At 38.2% G+C, this 20,061-nt stretch overlaps 1 protein-coding gene across 3 annotated transcripts in view; it reads right to left on the minus strand.

The window, feature by feature from the left end:
• STX11 (syntaxin 11) overlaps nucleotides 1-20,061 on the minus strand; it is a 1,126,953-nt gene that overhangs the window by 1,085,468 nt on the left and 21,424 nt on the right. Inside the window, exon 2 of one of the 3 annotated variants that reach the window (XM_044069651.1) lies at nucleotides 7,733-7,876. The exons of the other annotated variants lie outside the window; for them this stretch is intronic. The gene's annotated coding sequence lies outside the window, so the exon portion shown is untranslated. The remainder of the gene's footprint in view (nucleotides 1-7,732; nucleotides 7,877-20,061) is intronic. 3 annotated transcript variants of the gene reach the window in all.

The following is a 20,061-nucleotide window of genomic DNA, read 5'->3' on the forward strand; positions in this document are numbered from 1 at the left end:
ATTCGGAAAGAGTCTCCAAATTAAGGACCCTTTTTAAAACGTTCAACTGTTAGCATAGAACTTCAAAATAATTTCCAGTTTTGGGAAGTATGGAGCAAAGTATGAATACATATTGGGGCAGAAAGTATACAAAAGTTCATTAAAAAATGCAATTAAATACAATGCAGAATACAAGAGAGGGCAAACTTGGAAGCGCTCAACTGTCTCTGATTACTGCTTATGTTTTTATAGGTCCACTATTAAAAGGCTAATCAACAACCAGACATGAGAATCAAATACTGTACCCTGTATCTGTGAAGTTAAGACCTTAACCATTACGTTAAATCTCCACCCAAAACTCTGTCAGGAATGAAGTTTGAACCCAAGTTGGTAAATATCCACTGGATCACAACTCCAATGCCTTAACCACTGAGCCACGAGGATTACAATCAATTAGTAGTACCAAACATAAAAAGTGTTTCATACTTCTTGTTCTTCAAGAAAATGAATGTTGATTCCAAACCTGCCATTCTCTTTACTTTCTATGTGAATAAAAGTAACATTTAAAACTTGACCCCAATTTTAGATCTTTTCCCACCACTATTTCTGGCTTTGTCCCTGATTCTTGAACAAAGAATTGAAAGCTATAGAATAAGATGCAATTTTCTATTGCCGGAAAGATTAAGGAAAAGATAAAAGTGCTCAAACTACCAAACAAGTGCAGAGAGAGAAACTGAGAACCATTAGCTGGTTATGTTGTCAGCTTGAATAAAACTCAGTTACTGGCTACTATGTACACTGTCTGGATTCCTGCAAAGAAGAAACTAAGACAGCCTGAAATAAAATCAACTCAAGAAGATGAAGAGACTGACTGGGAAGAAGAGAATTTGGGAAGAATCCTGCAAATGTTCATCTAAAAGCAGTTCAATCCCCAGCTTTGATGCAAGATATGGCTTCCAGTACTATTGAGGAAAATAAGTCAAGGGTGCTCAGAACCTTTTAAAATAAATGAAACCCTGAAGTATATCAACTTCAACTACAAAATGCTGGAAAAAAATGGAAGACATTTTAAACACATTCAGATGAGCTGATAAAACAGACTGAAATGAAGAGACTGGTCAAGAAGAAACGTTTCAAAAAATTGTAGAAAGAGGACAGAACACCTAAAGAAAATCTAAGATTTTCTGCAGCTGCAGTACCAGAGAAACTAGGAGGAACAAACTGTATTAATATTATGAAAGCACAAATAAGCAACTGGACTGGTATTCTATAGCAAGAACCATTTAATTGAAAGAGTACATTTTATGTACTCTCTAAATATGGCCATGAGAAAGCAGTCAAGAGCTTTATAATTAAAGATGAAAACCTACCAGCAGAAAGCACTGACACTGACAAAATGCGGCAATAGAGCAAAGTATTAAAAAGTTGTGGAGATTGATTATTCACTGTAAACCAGACAGAAGGGAAAAAAATTATGCCAGTAATCAGGGAATGTCAAGAGGCAGGTGTGAGATTCAAGATGCTGTATCCAGCTATCTTCAGAATATTTTTCCTGGCTGATCAAAGTCATTTGCAATGCAGAACAGGCTAAGGAGGAAAGGCAAAAGTTTGTCCAACAAAACATGAGCCATTAAGCAGAAGGGGGCTGTGCTTCTCATTCTTCTGACATTTTTCACTGTTCCAAAGGAAAATGTTTGAGAGACACTGAAAATCACAGAAGAATTGGGATTACCATGGAAATGAACCAGAATCTGAAGTTGGGAGATGAAGAGGAAGAAGACTAGCAACACAGAAATCAGTGAATAAATGTGAGTATGCAAAGCATCAATTGCACCTGTGAAATATGACTACATAAGAATAAGTGGGAAAAGTGAACATTTGTTGACGTTGTTAAACTTGTGAATAACTAAAAAGTATTTGCCTCACTTCATGTTACTAAAGTCTGGAAAGACCCTGAGGGGAGGCAAAGGAAGAGGATGAGGAGGTAATTAAATAAAACAATTTTTCATAACTATCTCTGTGAACCTTTTCATAATATACATTGCATATTTTAAAGTATATTAGTTGTTCTTGCAAGTGATAAGGATATGCCTTTCTTTCCCCAATTCTCCTTTTTTCTTTCTTATGTTCTTTTTTGGTATTAAGAAATATAAGCATTACAGTGCAAACTGAGAAAAAAAGCAAGACAAAAGCATATTTAAGTTAATAGAATGTAATCTTGGGTTATTGTGGTGGGGAATAGGGTGTAAAAGTACACAGATCATAACACATGTTGAGCTAATATGTTTTCTCTTAATTTGACCTTTGTCTTAATCTAATCACAAACTTTAAGTGGAAACAAATAAATATGACAACACCAAATATAATGCAAACATTCCATTTAGAAATAAATATTTCAGCTTGGCTTTCAGGCTGCAACAGATGACTATATGTTTCTCTCTCTTTCTTACTTTTCAATAGAGGCAAGCTGATAATAGGCATGTAAAAGACAGAACACTGGTTTCTTCAAGGCTAAAACAACTTCTGAAAGTAGTTTTCACATGGAGGATAAAGATAAAAAAAAAGAAAGACACCAATTAGATTAAGTAGAAGCACAGGAAATATCATGCATCCTGGCATGGATAACCTCAATTTCAGGTTAATTAGGGCCTGTGTTAGCAGCTGTCCATTTGGCAAGAATATCCCTTTGAAGGAGGGTTAAACTTAATTTTTTGAAGATGTATATAGTCATGTGTGTTTGCATTAAGTTAGCAGGTTTGGGGTATTTTTGAGGGTTTTATTAAAACAAAAAATATATATATAAAATGTGGCATAGGTTCCATTATCGATGGTAAAAAACTGTACAAGAGGACTAACCTGCAAAACATTACTGGGTGCATGTATCGCAAAAGCTGGGACTTGGACATTTTAAAAAGAAGCCATATAAAACATGTGACAATAATGGCTTCATATAACAGCTAATAATGGCTACAATGGTGATACTTTCCATATTATCTTGAAATATGAATGGTCTCACAGGTACAGACAAAAAGGAAAGAATACTTAATTATATTAAGAAATGTAGAGTGCAAATAGCAATGCTACAGGAGATACTGTTGGAAACAACTGAGCATGTTAACTTGAAGGATTCCAGGATGGATATTCTGCAGAATATCAAGGAGAAAGGAAAACTGGAGTTCTTGTATTAATTGGTAGAGAAGCTCCAGTAGTGATAGAAGAGGGTAAAAAAAAGATAATTGGCAAATTTGTAGCAGTAAGGGGCTGCTGGCAAGAAATGAGAATTGTACTGGCAGATAAACTGGGAGAAATAATTGGCTTCCATCAGGGAATATTACTTATAGGTGAGGACTGAAATTTGAGAATCTACATATTACTCCCAGAGATACAGTATCTGGGCTAAAACAGAAATTATTTTAAATATGAGTATGTCCATTTAATTTTATACACATCCAATGACCATTTCGGTGACTATTTCAGATCTTGTACCAATAATTACCAAGATAAAAATGCAGGGTAATGAAGTAAAATGAGACACTGCACCTTCAACTACCTGTTAGAGAGAGAGAATTTTAAGGAAGGGTAGTGGGAATTAAACAGAAGTTAAGGAAGATGGAAAGTACTCCAGAAGTTATAGCTTGTGACTGGGATAAAATGAAAGTGGAGTTTAAAAACATGGTAGAAATAAGAGAGAGAGGAATCTCACAGAACAAGAGAAGGCACAGTGAAGACTGCCAAAGAAAACATTAAGGCAGAACCTGGATAGTATGCAAGAGTTTAGAAAGACTCCTATTGAGCTACTTCATTTTAATAATAACTCCAGAATACAAAAACAAAAAAAAAAAAACTTTTGGCACAATGACTTAGGCAACAGAAAGTAGAAAGGGTTGTCAAACCTAAGGAGCCTATAACAAGAAAAATAAACAGAGATCCTGTACAGGTAGGAACATTAGAGATTGGGGAAATCAAGAAATATCACAAATGGAAATATTTATGGAAGACAAATACACCAAGCTTAGAGGCAGATGAAGCTCAACAACTAAAAGTTAAGATAGAAGATGATGAGAATATGGTGAGGAAGATGAGAAAATGCTGACATATAACCAATCTACAGGAAAGTCTTCAGGAATAAATGGTATTCTGCTGGAAGTCTTGATGTTAAGAAAGAAGAAAGTGATACAGATCCAGAAGGTTTTGTTTAACAGTAGCCCAACCTTCAATGAAGGCACGCCCATTCACGCACGTCTATCGGAACGGCACTCGACCGCGGGGAGGACATGCAGACTCCACACAGAAGGCATTCCCCATACTCCAGCCGAGAATTGAATGGGAGAACCTCTTGCTGTGAGGCAACAACACTACCACTGCACCACCGGGATATAAAGTGTTTAAAGGTGTTTATGTCAATAATGACTAAAAAAATGGCAAAGGTAATGTCAAAATTGATAGTTATGGACCAATGTGATTTTGTGGAGGTGTGGCAACCATTTTATAACATTAACAGAACAATGATGGTCCAGAGGGAAGCAGAATGTAAGAAAATACCTCTCTTGTTGATGGGTCTTGATGCAAAGAAAGCATTTGACAGAGTCAATTGGGAGATTTTGAGTAAGGCAACAGCAAGCATTTGCATTTTCTGATACAATAAAAGATATATGAGGGACTGGAGGCAAAAATCCAAGTGGGAAGATTCCTTTTGGATAAAATGTGCCTGAACAGAGGAACCAGGCAAGAGAGAGTGTCCTCTTTCCCCTTTACTGGAGTTATATTTGGAACCATGGGCAAAGAAAATAAGGGACTCACCAAGGTATTTTGTTGAAATAAATAGAGTTTATTTGCAGAGGATATTATTTTGCACCTGATGAGATCAGTAAAGGATATCTCATTGTTGTGGAACATTCTGTGAAAGTTCCATTTTTTTCAGTATATTAAAATTAATGAAGATAAAACACCAAAGCTATAGCTATAAACTATGCACCCACACATTAATTGGTCCAGCAATACCCATATTTATGGCAACATAAGATTCCTTTTGGATAAAATGTGCCTGAACAGAGGAACCAGGCAAGAGAGAGTGTCCTCTTTCCCCTTTACTGGAGTTATATTTGGAACCATGGGCAAAGAAAATAAGGGACTCACCAAGGTATTTTGTTGAAATAAATAGAGTTTATTTGCAGAGGATATTATTTTGCACCTGATGAGATCAGTAAAGGATATCTCATTGTTGTGGAACATTCTGTGAAAGTTCCATTTTTTTCAGTATATTAAAATTAATGAAGATAAAACACCAAAGCTATAGCTATAAACTATGCACCCACACATTAATTGGTCCAGCAATACCCATATTTATGGCAACATGATAAAATGAAGTATTTAGGAGTATGGATTAAAAAGGATTCAGTTATGCTAAGGATATGTGGGAAGAGACTTAGCAATAATACAATAACTGAGAAACTGGAAGCTCTTGCCTATGGATATGGGTAGCAAGATAACAAACAGCATGTTTTAGTTCCTTTAATTTTATAAACAGGTCAGGTATATTTTTATCACCCAGAGGAGAAGTGGACATAATTACTACAGAGTGGACAGATTTTATTTGGGAGGGCAAGAGTCAAGTGGGATAAGTTGATCCTGCCAACGGGACAAGGTAGTTTAGGATTAACTGATTTGAAGGGATATTTTACAGCTACACAGTTAAGGGTTTTATACATAACACAAGCAGAAAGCTATAATTCAAGGTGGAAAGGGATGGTAATGAAGCAGGGGTAATTCAAGAAATAAGTAAAGAATGGCATTTCAGATGCAAGTCCTCAAGGAGAACAGTCATACAGAATACTTTATTTATGAAGTAGCATAAAGTATATTAAGAACAAAGCCAATGCAGTAACAGAGAAAGAAGATTCTGCCAATAGGGATAACTGCAATTAGAGGTATAGAGAATAGACAAGAGAGGTCTGGAATTTGCTGGAGGAAGCTGACAATGTAACCAAGGTATTGGGAACAAATAATTAGAGGAGGAAAGGTAATAGAATGGGAAGATGCCAAGAAGACATTTGGATTGCAGACTCGTGATTGCCTTCCCTATCATGGACTGATATCAGAGTATAGACAAAAAGAAACAAATAGGAGAATCCTACATAAAAGACCTGGACTGGTTTGAGTTTTTAATTGAATCTAGAGCAGAAGCTGCTGTTAAAAAATGGATAATTAGTAGGGCATATAAAATACTGCATGTTAACTACAGGAATCAGAAGAGTTCAAAAGAGATTGGGAAGAGAGATTAGATATGCAATTCACAAAGAAACAATGGTTAGACATATGCATGGCTCCCAAATATGTAACAAAGTCTAGAAAATTTTGGATTTTTACTTGCAAGTGTTTGCATAGATAATTTTACACTCCAAGCAGACTCCACAAAGATTTTTTTCCTCAGTCGATGGCAAATATTGGAGATGTGATGTGGAAGAAAGAGGCAACTGGGAACATCTGTTTTGGGAGTGTAATGAGTTGGCAGACACTAAAAATTCCCTACAGAGTACTCTGCCGGGAATACTGAGCAAACAAATGAGTGTAACTAAGGAAAAGATATTTTTGATCCTGGTTACAGGATCTGAATTGCCTAAACATACTGATAATTCTGGTGGCTACCAAAAAGCCATTACTAGAAAATGGGAATCAAAATCTAACCAAACTATACCTGAAACAGTGAATATTGTAAGAGAACAGTTGGTGGGATCTTTAGAAAAGGGTCGGAGTAAATTACATAGAAAATAAATGGAAACTGTGGGAATAATACATGCAGAAAAGTGATTTGGAGGAGGAATGAGGTTTAAGAAAAGGCAGAATTGAATAACTTATACAGTGTTGCCTTGATTATAGGATACATAATGTATATAGGATACATAATGTATATTATATACAATGTTTGTAAATAAGATGTTAAAATTCACAGACGTCGTGATCACCTTTATTTTGCTGCTTGGACTTGTTCCCCTGGGCACTTTCCTCAGATGTAGTGATGGGTTTCTTTAACTCCACCTTCTTAAATATTCCAAATAAAACAGCAGACTACCTCAACAGCATAAAAAATTTCCTTCACTAAACTGACTTGCATAAGAAATTAAGATACCAATATCACAGAAGTCACACCTTTCTCATAAGGAAAGAACTTGCTGATACCATCAAAAATGTAGCAAAACTAGAAATACATATGAAAGCCATGCTGCTTAACAGCAAGAAATATAAATTGGGAGAGAATAGAAAGAAAAATATAAACTGATCTGGTATGCAGTTGCAAACTTGAGAACCATGCTGCTTAACAGCAAGAAATATAAATTGGGAGAAAATACAAAGAAAAATATAAACTGATCTGGTATGCAGTTGCTCTTATCTCCATGCAAAAATAAAAAGGCTTAGTCCTTTGCCTGTCAAGTCCTGGTGAGAAAAAAAGAGTTTCACTCTGCAGTTTCTAGATATTTCAATACTTATTAAAAGAACAAGCAGAAATTACATCTAAAAACAGTTGCCAATGAGATCTGTGGTCATCAGCCATGGTGGCTAGTTTTAGTTTACATGCAAATGGGATAAAAATGTGATTATAATAAATGGAACATTCATAAAGGAGATGTTGATTTGTTTCAAGCTGTGCAGGTCAGAAACAGAATTTATTAATAACAAATCAGAGAATGTTAAAAGCATGCTGCAGTACAGTGGAACAATAAATACATTTATGTATAACAAACCTAAGGAAATGTACCTTTGTGTTGTTTGCCTTTACTGGAGATACATTCATGCAGGACTTTATGTCATTGTGGCAGGTTATAAATATAACCTTGGAAGGGAATGGTACTCCCTATTCTCTGGGGTGGTCTGCATTACAAAATAAGATTCATGTGATGCACTTCATATTCCCAAGAAAGAAAAAGAAAACAAAGACATTATGAGCATTTATATAGTATTAAAAAGAACAAATTCAAATGTGCTTTATAGGAACAATCTTGTCTTTTACCCACTTTAGAAAATGCAGCATTTTTGTTCTTTCTGTCCATTTTGTCAGCAAGGAGAGAGGATTATAAAATATTACAGAAATGGAGTTGTAGCTGGGGCTTAATACTTCTACAGCATCTGGCTTAAATTATATTGCTTCAAAAAATGTATATTGTAATCAAGAAAGCAATTGTATTTTTTTAAATCAGTATGATTAAGAGCTCTGTGTATTACAAGCCTTACCGTATTTAGATCAGGTACTTTTAGTAACTGCAGTTTCTGCAAGTTATATAATGTTTAGCTTTGGTAAATGTTATTTATTCTGATGAAATCTGAGAGACATGTGCTTAATGCTTTTAAAGGTGAATCAATCCACACACTGTTTTCATGGACTTTATTTACTTAATTCAGTACTACGATTGAATCCTCTCACCCCATAGGTCATCTCACCAAGTTCCTTCTCTTGTATCCAAGACTATACATTGCAGCTCAAACAAAAAACATTTACTCAACTACAAGGTAATAATACCAGATAATATCCTGCCACAGTTCCAGTAGTTAACTGTCCCTTTTGTCTCCCCATCACCTTTTTAACATATAAATCTCTGCATATACTCTGAGAACTCTGCACCACATCTTCTGAAGGCAACTACAGTTAACACCTTGCTCAAAAAACAGACTGGCCACTATGTCCAACTTTTGTTCGATTGCTGTCCTCTCTTCAAGCTTAACAATGCTGCCAAAATGAGTACTCTCAGATCCTGCAATACTTTGACATTCAAACTACATACGTTTTTAGAAAGTGCATTACCAGCACTGTTTTCATACAGGTCACAGGACATTATTACACATCATGGACTTTATATGTACCTAGATTACCCAAAGCAATAATCACTTTTCCCTACCTGGTTCATAAAATATAGGATGGTACCACCCCACTCCTCAAAAATAAAGGACTCCTTTGAACTGGTATGCATTATGGTTATGGTACCTCTTGTTAGTCGCCTAAAAAGCTATCTGCAAATTCATCAGGAAGCCATCAGCCACTCATTCTGCAACAGTTCCAGATTTCTACTAATCTGCCATGCAAGGCAAGCACCCACTCCTAAAGATAAAGTGAAAATGAAACCCTGACCAAAGATTTGTTGTGGTCTTTGCTAGTGTAACAGTAGCTGCAAATAACTGCATCATCAAGAGGCATCACTATCTTGGCAGATATAATAATATGCTTACATCCTTTGCTGCTATAAAGTATGGCATTCATAATAACCGAATCTCCCACTACACGCAGAGTGGCGGATGCTACCAAATATCTTCTGAGCTAGTACAGTAATGGGTGTTATCTTGAATTAGGAAACATAGCCCACCATCACTTTATTTACATATATTTGTAATTGATCATGTGGCTCTGTTTCAGGTTCTTTCCAGGCAAGACAAAGTACACATTTGAAGCCATACAAAGTATACATCAATACTATAAAACAGTATATCCGTTTTGCAAACACAAAGTAATAAGCAAAATCTTTAGATTAAACTGCCAACTTGTGTCCTCCAAATATTTATAATAAATTAGCAAAAATTTTAGTCCCAGATTCATGGATTTACACAGTTCACAAGGCACAGTCAGTCCACAAACCATAATCACTTTGCAAAAACCCACCCATATTTTATTTATTATTTATTTTATTTTACATTTGCTAACCGGGATGATCCAAATGGATACTGGTCCATTTTCAGTGGAGGCCCAGGGAGAAAAGCTCCACAATAAGTAAAATTTTACACAATATGTTAAAATACAGTATACACAGAATTTTCAAACAATATGCTAAAATGGGTCTACTGAAAAACACCGAAAATCCACTGGTTCGAAAATGAACAGTGGATTTTCGGTTTCACAAAAGTGCACTTAAGTGAAAGTGCACTTCCGTGAAGAACGGTTCAACGAACTGTTAAGGAACACGGGTGCCAAAGCACACTACAGTAGGGAAAGGGAACATATGTGTTTCTCCACTGTAGTGCGATTTCGGAGTTGGTATATTTAAGTAGGGGGTGTGGGGGGCACAGCCCCCCACATGGAGGAGTGCAGGGGGCTTGCCCCTCTGCAAAAACAATGTTTTATTGTTTATTGGTTTGTTGAACAGATGTTCACGGAAGTGCACTTTCACGGAGGTGTGGGTCTACTGTTTATTTTCGAAGATGTGAGTTTTCGAACATATACAGTAGACCAGTTAAAATATAATATACAGCAGAAGACATAAGACCTACACATACAGGAAAAAATAGTTACACATGGTTAATAACAAAATAAGTATACCAGAATAAGTATACAAATTCAGTCAGTATTAGGAGAAGACAGACTATAATATATATTACAGTAGATATATTAGGAAGGAAGGTATACAAGTGGAATAATTTGAGGACTTATGTAGGTAGGTTACCTCCTAACACCATCAGACTCCAGATGAATTGACGTGCACCCCTCCAAATCATCAATATTTACCTTACAATTATCAAGAGTTTTATATGCAAGAGAAAATACAGAAATGGAGAGAAGCACTGGGTAATAAATCTGTCCATTTAGCATGTAAGCTAAAACAGAAATAACCCAGAAAAGAGCCTTCACTATGTAATACCTTAAATAATCTCTGAGGGAGATCCATGGCATATATGAAAATTAGCACTAAAGGACATTCAACTGTACCAACTCTAAGGTTTCTGAATGCCCACTGACTTTTTTCTTTTAAAAGTTTTAATGATGCATTCAGGCCTTTAAAGTCAAACCCCACTAGGTGATCAGTACAGCATAAGGGGTTAGTTTGGCCATACTTTGCTAAACCTCAGTTTATAAAGGAACTTGATGCTCTTACCATTAGGGTGATTGTAAAACATCCCAAACATCCACACAGAAATGCCAAAACACTAACAATGTTGGAAATTAAAAGTCTTTTAATGTGTTTAGAGTCACTGATTTATAAAGGGACTGGCAGAGTAATGTGTGGGGTCCTCAACCGTGCAGAGTGCTAGACAATCACAATACAAGAGTCTATCATATACACACACAGCTTCGAGCTTCTCTTGGTATTAGGGGTCTTTCCTCTGGTGTTCTTTGTTCGGAACCTCTAGAGTCTTTTCAGCTGCATGATGCGTTTGGATAGAAACATACTCAAAATAGCATTATATGTCCAATCAGGAAGAGTACAGTGGAACGATAACTAAATGTATCTAATTTAGGTCAAAAGATGTTATTAAATGGATTAGTTAGATGGATATCCTCATTTCCGTTGCTACAAGATGGTCAAAGGATAGGAAGTTGTTTGCATAGCTGCCATAAGGTACTGTCTATACATTAAGCTGCTGTTATGATACCTTTTGGTAAAAAAAAATGATGTTAGGCCCATTTCCAATACACTACTGATTTGTATGGTTTAGCTCTTGCTATAACAACATAGTACTGGATGCTGAGTGAATGACAGTATCCATCTTACAGTCACTCACAAATTTAGCCATACATCTGGGTTAACGGTTTGAATATCAAAGTAGTAGATGCCAACAGAAGGGGTCCCAGTACTAAGTCCTGTGGAACAGCACTAATCACTTTTTTGCCTTCTATCTGCAACCAGGTTGCTATCCATCTAACATAAAAGGTCTACATTTAGGACTTTAGGCTTACAGTTCATGTAGGGGGAATAGTGCCAAAGGCCTTGGCCAGATCTGTGTGCACTATATGAACTGCATGGCCACCACCTACAGCTCCAGTCACTTTCTCAAAGAAGTTTACAAAATTAAGTAGACATGATTTCTTGTTGGCAAAATCATAATACATTTTTTTTTCTTTATCTTTCAGCTTACAAAATCCGATGCACGTTCCATGGCTTTGGAAATGAGGCTGGTTAGGCTAATGGGTCTATAGCTCCTGAGGTAAGACATAATGACATTTCCATCTCTCAGAACCATACCCTATAGCTATGCCCAAGTTGAATAGTTTTAGGATAGATTCGAAGACGACATGATTAGCTCTGATTAAACAACTGGGTAAATTTCCAGGGCCATACATCAATTTTTAGAGAGTACAGTTAGAACATGTTCCAAAATAATCTTGGAAGAAGGAAGGGACTTCGGAGTTTGTGGAACTTCAAAGACTGCTCCTGTTGTAAAGTTGCTATTAAATGTATCTGCAAGTATATTAGAAACAGCTTTCAAGTTAGAATGGATAACACCAGTATGAATTGGACAGCTTTGTTTTCTTACTTGTCTGATGTAGTTAGAGGCTCTAGCATTATAACTGGCCTTGGATAACAATTTTAAATGTGTTCTCATTGATCTTCCTGAGGGTAGCATTTAAATTTTTGGTGATCGTCCTGATACAGTGTTTAAGGTACATAGACTTTGATTATAGGACTTGCTTATTTTTCATTTTCTTTGATATAGTGCGCAATAATTCTCGTTTTCCACCAATATAGTTATTTCTGTGTTTCCCCAATATATTTCCTTCTGAATGGGATGTTATTTTAGGGAGTGAAAGTCTTTGACATAAGCAAGAGGCTGAGGGGGGCTGGGAATTTTAAGAGATCGTGTATAAACTGGTCTTTTATAGTCCTTGAATTCATAGGTGTTTTTTCCTGATGGGCTTAAATGCCCCAAGAGAGATTACTGATTTTTGAACAGAGTTTATTGGAGATAAGGATGCTACAAGAGTAGCGCAAGTAGATGCAGTATTACTGATGACAAAGTCGACAAGATTTAGACTCATTATGGTAAGTGCTCCAGTTAAAATCAATCACATCAAAATAAAAGGCATTATTTATGGGAAGTTTAATAAACACATTTAGAAATCTTTTGAGGTCCTCCATAGGCAAGGAAGGGGATCTACAGCAGACTATGAACCAATACATTGCCTTGTTTAAGGCAATGTGAAGCTCAGTATCACCTGTCTGTGGGTGATGGGGAATATATCTAAATGATAACTGGTCTCAGACAAATATTAATACTCTTCAGTTTCCAGTGTGACTGAACACATGATGGGCACTAAACCCAGCAAAGAGAGTGCTGTCTTTACAGTACGACTATCTCTGTTACAACTCAGACAGAAATGTATTCAAGTTGCATACGAGCCTCAAGATCTGTCAAATTAAGTTTTTTAGCATTGAACAGAGCAGCCTTGGTGTAGTCCAGACTGAAATTTATTGCAAACCTTATGTTGGAAGGTCCAGAAAGTGGACTTTACCTAAAAACGGCACTATGGGGGCAGAAAAAGTGCTTTCTTCCATATATAGAATCTGCGGAACAAAAGGTACAGGCCATCCTGTGTGAAGCAACTTGGACTGTTAAATCTCTTATCTCAAGGTGACATACACTGGATCACCCTAAAACAACACCAGCTACTTGGCTAATATTAAAGTCAATAATCTTCTTTTTCTATCTAGGTATTATTCTGGATGAGGATAAGATTCCACTCAGGGACAGAATCTTAGCTACATTTGACACATGCATAGTGATCTCCAACATTTCTCTCTACATGTCTTTCTAGGTCGAGTACCTCAGGTCATTCACATCCACATGAGCCCCCACCAGCTCATACTCATATTAGCCCAGTAGAAAGGAATGTAGGGCATGCATAATGTCATAGATCCTAGCACCAGGAAGGTAACTTTTACGAGGTTGGACAAAAAACAGACAAGTGTAAGCACAGAGTCAGTGTGCCTGACAATTGAGTCAGGCAGCTACAAGAACATTCTACTTGGCAGGCAGACTTTGCAGCAGTTGGAAGTTTACAGTCTGCAGCCTAGTGGCTCAATGAGTTATGCAGATGTGGTGGTTTTGTGTTTGTGGACTGTTACTGAGGCTTTTTAGTTATGATTCTTGGATACTTGGAAAGTGATAGTTTCACTACCTCAGGATATGTTGATTTACTGTGATCTTGTGAAGATATGGGGAAGTTTCTTTTACGAATTTTGACAGCTTTTCTTCAGGTTGGAAGAAGTAGATAGGATAAGAGATTAAGGTGTAATAGAGATAAAAGGGAGAGTACACTGCTATCACAAAGGGGTAAGAAAGAACTGTTATGAGTAGTAAATACTGCTATTTGGAGGGATCTTGGGTAATGTGATTAGCTAAGTGTAGCTTGTTTGTACCAACTGTTCTGTTTTAAAGCAGGTACATTTAGAATTTTATTTTAAAGGAGCCTTAATGTCAGAGCAGAATTTTTGGCACTTGCAGAAGTCCCTGATGATGGGTATGAAAAGAGGCTGTATTCCCTTTAGTTGTATTTTTTATTGCAAAAGCATGTTGCATGACTATTCAGGTTTGGCATAAACTTATCAAGATCCTGTCCAGAAGAGGTTACCAAGACCCAAACGCGAAGCCAAGGGCAAAGCTTTGGAGTAGGAACTAATGACAGGCATGCAGTGATTGAACACTCATAGACACTTGCCAGTCAGCTCAAAATAACACCACCGAGTTATCTTGTGGACGGGGAAGGGTAGTTGTCTTGTGCAATATTGTGCATCATTACAATGGGATTTCGGTAACCTAGATCACAGTAATGGAAACTGTCTTCAGGAACATGTCAACTCACTAACAGTGAAGCAAGCCAAATTAATGCAGGGGGTAGGTACAAACATCTCATCAACATATAAACCAGATTCATCTCTATACACAGAATGGCATTTGAACGTCTTCTCATCAAGGACAAGTCATTTTTCTCTCTCTCTTTCTACCTATGAGAGTCCCTAAACAAGACTGGGAATAACTAAGTGCCTGATTGAGGACATCCACCCCAACCAGAGTTGTGTTACCCTTAGAATATTCCTCTTACTCCAAGGTATAGAACTCTTAAGAGTTATCATATAAAAGTAGCAGAGGTATGGGAGGCTCAGCTCTCACTTTAGGGGCATGGGGGTGGTAGTGTGCAAAGCTGTAAATGTTTACCCCAACAACACATTACTTTTCATAGTTATAGAACTCAAAATTACAGGTCTTGCACTTTCGATAGAGAATGAGTCAGGAGAGAGTAACTTTGTCTAGATGCACTCCACCTCCATTCTCACTTATGATCATGAGTTACAGGAGGTATACATAAGACTGTCAGCACAAGTGACAAAATCATTCTGCAGGGTCGCTAAGCCTAATTATCACAATATAGCTGCTGTACCTCCATATCAAGGAAGGTCAAAAGGCATGGTCTGAGCAACTTAAAAGAATGCTTCTTTGGCAGTAATCAATGGAGTTGCTTTAGGCATGGCCTACTTTAAAAAGGCCTCAAGGCAAGACTAGAATGCAATGGAAAGTATCTCAACTGGAATGGGAACACCAACATAAACGCCCAATATGAGCTGCAATCTGTGAATAGAGGAAGGACTGCCTGAACTATCCCAGTTAGTCTGCTAGCACTATGACCCTCACCACAGGAGTAGAAATAAAATGAAGGTGCTTGAAAGTACATGTATAGAAGTTTCAGTTCTTCTTTCTTTACTTATTTTTTGTTTGGATTTTATATTTTGTAGTAATCTGATACCTCATTTCCCAAACTGTGGTGGAGGCTGAAGACAGTCCATTATGGATCAGACAACTTACCCAAATAACAAATAAGGTAATAGATGTTTGGAAATCTGCATCATGTAATAAGACACTTAGAAACAGCAGGTACTACAATGAAGAAAAAGGTTAAATTGCTCAATTATTAAAGCTCTTTTTATGTGCAATTTCTGTCCTTATGCCTGATGATAATCTCACATCTTCTTTCCATTTCCACCTTCACTCCCCATCACACCTCAGCTGGTGCTGGGGAGACAGCAGGGTGGTGAAAGGGTCATCATACAGATACCACAAGGGGAAAATGCATTTTTACCTTACCTGTGAAGTCCCTTGCTGGCAGACTGAAGCCTCTTTCCCACAATAGCAGCCCTGCAGGGTCCCACACACTGCCATATATGGTTCCATTGCTACCCTATATGCGTCACTGCACTGCTTGGCATCCAGTTACAGGCCACTCTTTGTGCTGATCATCATGTCTCCAACTGGTATCAAGAATGCAGCAGACCAAGCTGCCATCCTTCCACACTAAGACTGGGCAAATCAGCTGATCATTCTTACCCACCTTGAATACTCATCCAGTGCCTGCGTCACTTAACCCCTTAATGGTGAAGGAGACAGTCTAGGTTATTAGTCTGTGCCACACAGCTGCCATGTATTCTTGCTTTTGAGAACTCCAAGGCACAGCATATAAAACACAAAAACAAATTAATAAACCTACAACATGAAAACCTACATTTTGACAAATATCTCAGTCTCGACATACAAATACACACAAACAGCAGCATATTGACATGTTAAAAAGTACGCACAATTCTAACAACTTAATTATGTTACATTGCAATAACAAAATTACTCTTTAGAGAAGCTAATTTTTTTTAATCTAACAATGCTGAGTAACATCACTCTTTTGATGGAAGCAGTCATTGCTAACCAAGATCTCGAGTTTAGGCAAGATCCTTTATATTGGGTTTCTCTAGTATTATATTGGATACACACAGCTAGGCTTATAAAGACCTTCAGGTCAAAAGCCCAGTAACTACCTATGATTCAAAAGTTAAAAAGCGAGGACAGGAAGTGACTGCCCCGTTTTTAATACTTGTTCTCACTGTGGAGTATTTGTATTAATTCAGGAGCTGTGATATATATGGCACTCAACCGGAAAACTGACTAGTCTGATTCTGTATCTACTTATTGTTTTTATTTTTTTGTATGTTAATAAAATTATCATTTTCAGGACTATTCAAGATCCACTAAAAAAAATAAAAAAAAATAAAGTTATGTCAGTTATGAAATGCACAGCTGTACAGCAGCATACAACCTGCATAATGTTTTCCGAGTGTGTATTTCACTAAAAGGAAAACACCTTGGAACTCAAACATATGATTTTTTTTGTCATTGTATCTTTGTTTTCCAAGCCATATTAATGCATTAAATCACTCTACATGTTTCTTATAAAATTTTGATATGCGTTTCCACAAAATAGCCGTTATGGAACTGCCACATTAACTTGATCTTATTTTACAGCTTTCCGGTCACCTTCCCAGAATCTATTTCAAGTTCCTATCACACGAGTCATTTTAGAGAAAAGAAAGTGCCGTTATCCTCCCATCCCATTAAAATACAATGGAAGTATTGCATCACAGACATCTTACAAACATTCTGTAGTAGTAGTACTTCCATTTTTCCCAAATGACCAGTATATACTCTGAGATTGTTTTAAGCTATTCATATCAGTTACAGAGCTCCAAAGAGAGCAGACAAACTTCAGGCTTTTGGAAGCCTACATGCACTGACAGACAATCCCCACACTCTTCCTGACTTGTCATAGGTTCATAGGTGTGTACTAGGCTAATAGCCCTGTAGCCTTTACAAGCCTAGCCCATAGAAGTGCCCTGGCATATCACCCAACGTTAGTTCCCAGTGTCTCTATCAAGTAGAGCCACTGGAGTGATCACCAGGGTCAACTTTCTATTACCCATCCACTCATCAAGATTTCTCTTGAAGAGGGACAGCGAGGTGCTCTGCTTGACATGTATGGGAAGTCTATTCCAGAACATGGGCAGTCTCTGGGTGAGGAACCTGTCCATCCAGCATGTTTTTTTGATTGTGGTAATGAGGTTGAGGTCTCTGGAGTGTGTGGTGTGGAGCGATTGGGATTTCTTTAGATGTAGCATTTCTAACAGAGCTAGGTCAGACATGGCTTTGTAAGTCAAGCAGAGATTGCCTCTTAATAGGCGATATGAGACAGAATAGCTGGAGTCTTTTGAGTCTGTCCATGTAGGATATGTGTTTAATGCCTAGGATCCTCTCCATGAGGTACTTCTGTGGCCTCTCCAGCTGTTGCAGGTGTCTAGTGAAGTACATGCCAAATGGGGCATTATATTAGATGATTGGTCTAACGAGGGAAGAATAAAGAGAGATGATGACCTCTTTCTTCCAGGATGCAAAATCCTTGGTAATGAGATGTGCCACATAGAAGGACTTTCTGACCACAGTACCAATGTGGTGGTTGAAGGAGAGGTTGCTGTCAACCTGTGTTCCCAGATCTCTTATAATGCCTTCTGTGTTCAGTGGACTACCATCAATGTGGTAATTCATGGGAACTGGGTTTTTCCTAAAGGGGATGACGACATTTTTTGGCATTGAGCTTAAGGCCATGGTTCTGACACCAGTCGTTGGTCTCAGTGAGGCCTTTCTGTAGGATGTTATCACTTGGGGAGTTAATAATGGCTCCCAACTTGCAATTGTCTGTGAACTTTGTCAGCCAGAGTCCCTTCGTGTTGGCCTAGACTTCTGAGAAGTAGATAAACAGGAGAGGACCCAGGACCGATCCTTGTAGGACTCCACTCGTGACTGGTCGGCAGTCTGACTTGGAGTCAGCTACTTTTACACTGTGGGTTATATCTGTGAGCCAGTGTGCACCCCACCTAGTGATATAGGGGTTGATGCCTAGCTTAGTGAGTTTTTCTAGGACTCCTGAGTGGGGAATTGTATCAATGGCCTTGGCAAGATCAAGGTAGGCTGTATGAACCACCTTGCCTTCATCCACAGCTCTGGTGACTGACTCAAAGAAGTCGACCAAGTTGAGCAGGCATGACCTATCCTTCACAAAACCAAACTGTGTGGAATCCAGAGTTTGGAGATTCTCTATATCCTTGTTTATTAGATCTATGATGATGGGTTCCATAGCTATGCACATCAGACTTGTGAGGCTAATGGGACAATAGTTCCCAGGGTCTGTAGTCACTCCTCTTTTGTGGAGAGGGATGACTGTAGCACAGTGCACCATTCGGTAGGGACAAAGCCTGAAGGGAAGCTGTGATTGAACAGGGCACACAGGTGAGGTGCCACAGCCAGGGATATTGTCAGGTCCCATAGAAGCTGTATTCTTGGCCTTGGACAGTGCTGTTTTAACCTGTGCAGCAGTAATACTGGGTGCCTGGCAATCTACTGGTATTGTGATTGGTCCCTTGGGGGGTAAAGTTGGCACTGAATCCGTCAGCCAGTATATTGGCTATATCTGTTGGCTCGGTATAGGAGGCACCATTGTGCAGTAGCTTCAGAGCAAATCTGGGTATTGCCGTGGAGATTCTTTACACAACTATAGAAGGCCTTATGGTTGTATTTACCATCTGCTGCAATTCTGTTTTCATAGCTAGCTTTAGAGGACTTGAGGGATCTCAACCTTTTGTTGAGGCGAATAAGAAAGTTGAGACTTCACCTTATTCTGCATCAGTTTTCTCCTTCTGTTATAGAGTTTATTTATGGCAGGGGACCACCTGATTGGCTTCCTTTTTTTGGAGGAGAGTGTCTTGGTTCTATTGGGTATGGCGAGATCCATGCATTTATATACATGTTCATACAGTGCATTGGTGTATGATTCGGTGGTCATGCAACTATTCTCAATTTGCATGGGTGCCATGAAGTTAGCCACCTCTGTTTTTAGGAGCCCAAAGTTAGTTTTGGAGAAGTTTTTCATGGTGGTTACCTTTGCGGGGGGGTGGGGGTGGATTTCCAAGGTGATTAGTTTGTGGTCGGATCTAACCAGGGAGAGGACTATTGGTGTAGAGCAATGGTCACCCATGTTAGTAATGACCAGGTCAAGGATGGTGCTACCTCTAGTGGGGGTAAGAAAGTGCTGGTCCAGGGCAATGAAATTAATGAATTCCAGGAAATGTTGGGCAAGTGTATTGGTACACAACTAGTTTTCCCAGTTAATGGAGGGGTAGTTGAAGTCGCCCAGTATGAGAGTGTTAGGTTGGACCTTAATATTCTTCAGGGTGCTTAGGAACATGGAGTGTGATTCTTGGGACATGGTTGGGGACCTATAATGGGCTACGACCTGAACTGCTGTCTTACCCAATGTTAGCTGCACCTGAAGTATCTCTGATGCGTTATGTTGGGCTGCCAGTCTGGAGGTGTGCACATCCTTTATGAATATGGAAACACTACTGCCTTTGGAGCTTCAGTCCACATTTTGGGGCTGAAAGGTGTGGAATGAGTTCCAGCCTGGTAGTGCAGGGGTGCTTTCTGCTGCCTTGAACCAGGTCTCTGTTACAGCACAAA

This window comes from Protopterus annectens, chromosome 1.part0 (genome assembly GCF_019279795.1).
Source record: "Protopterus annectens isolate FY-2018-M chromosome 1.part0, PAN1.0, whole genome shotgun sequence".
In the NCBI taxonomy this organism is placed as follows: Eukaryota; Metazoa; Chordata; order Ceratodontiformes; family Protopteridae; genus Protopterus; species Protopterus annectens.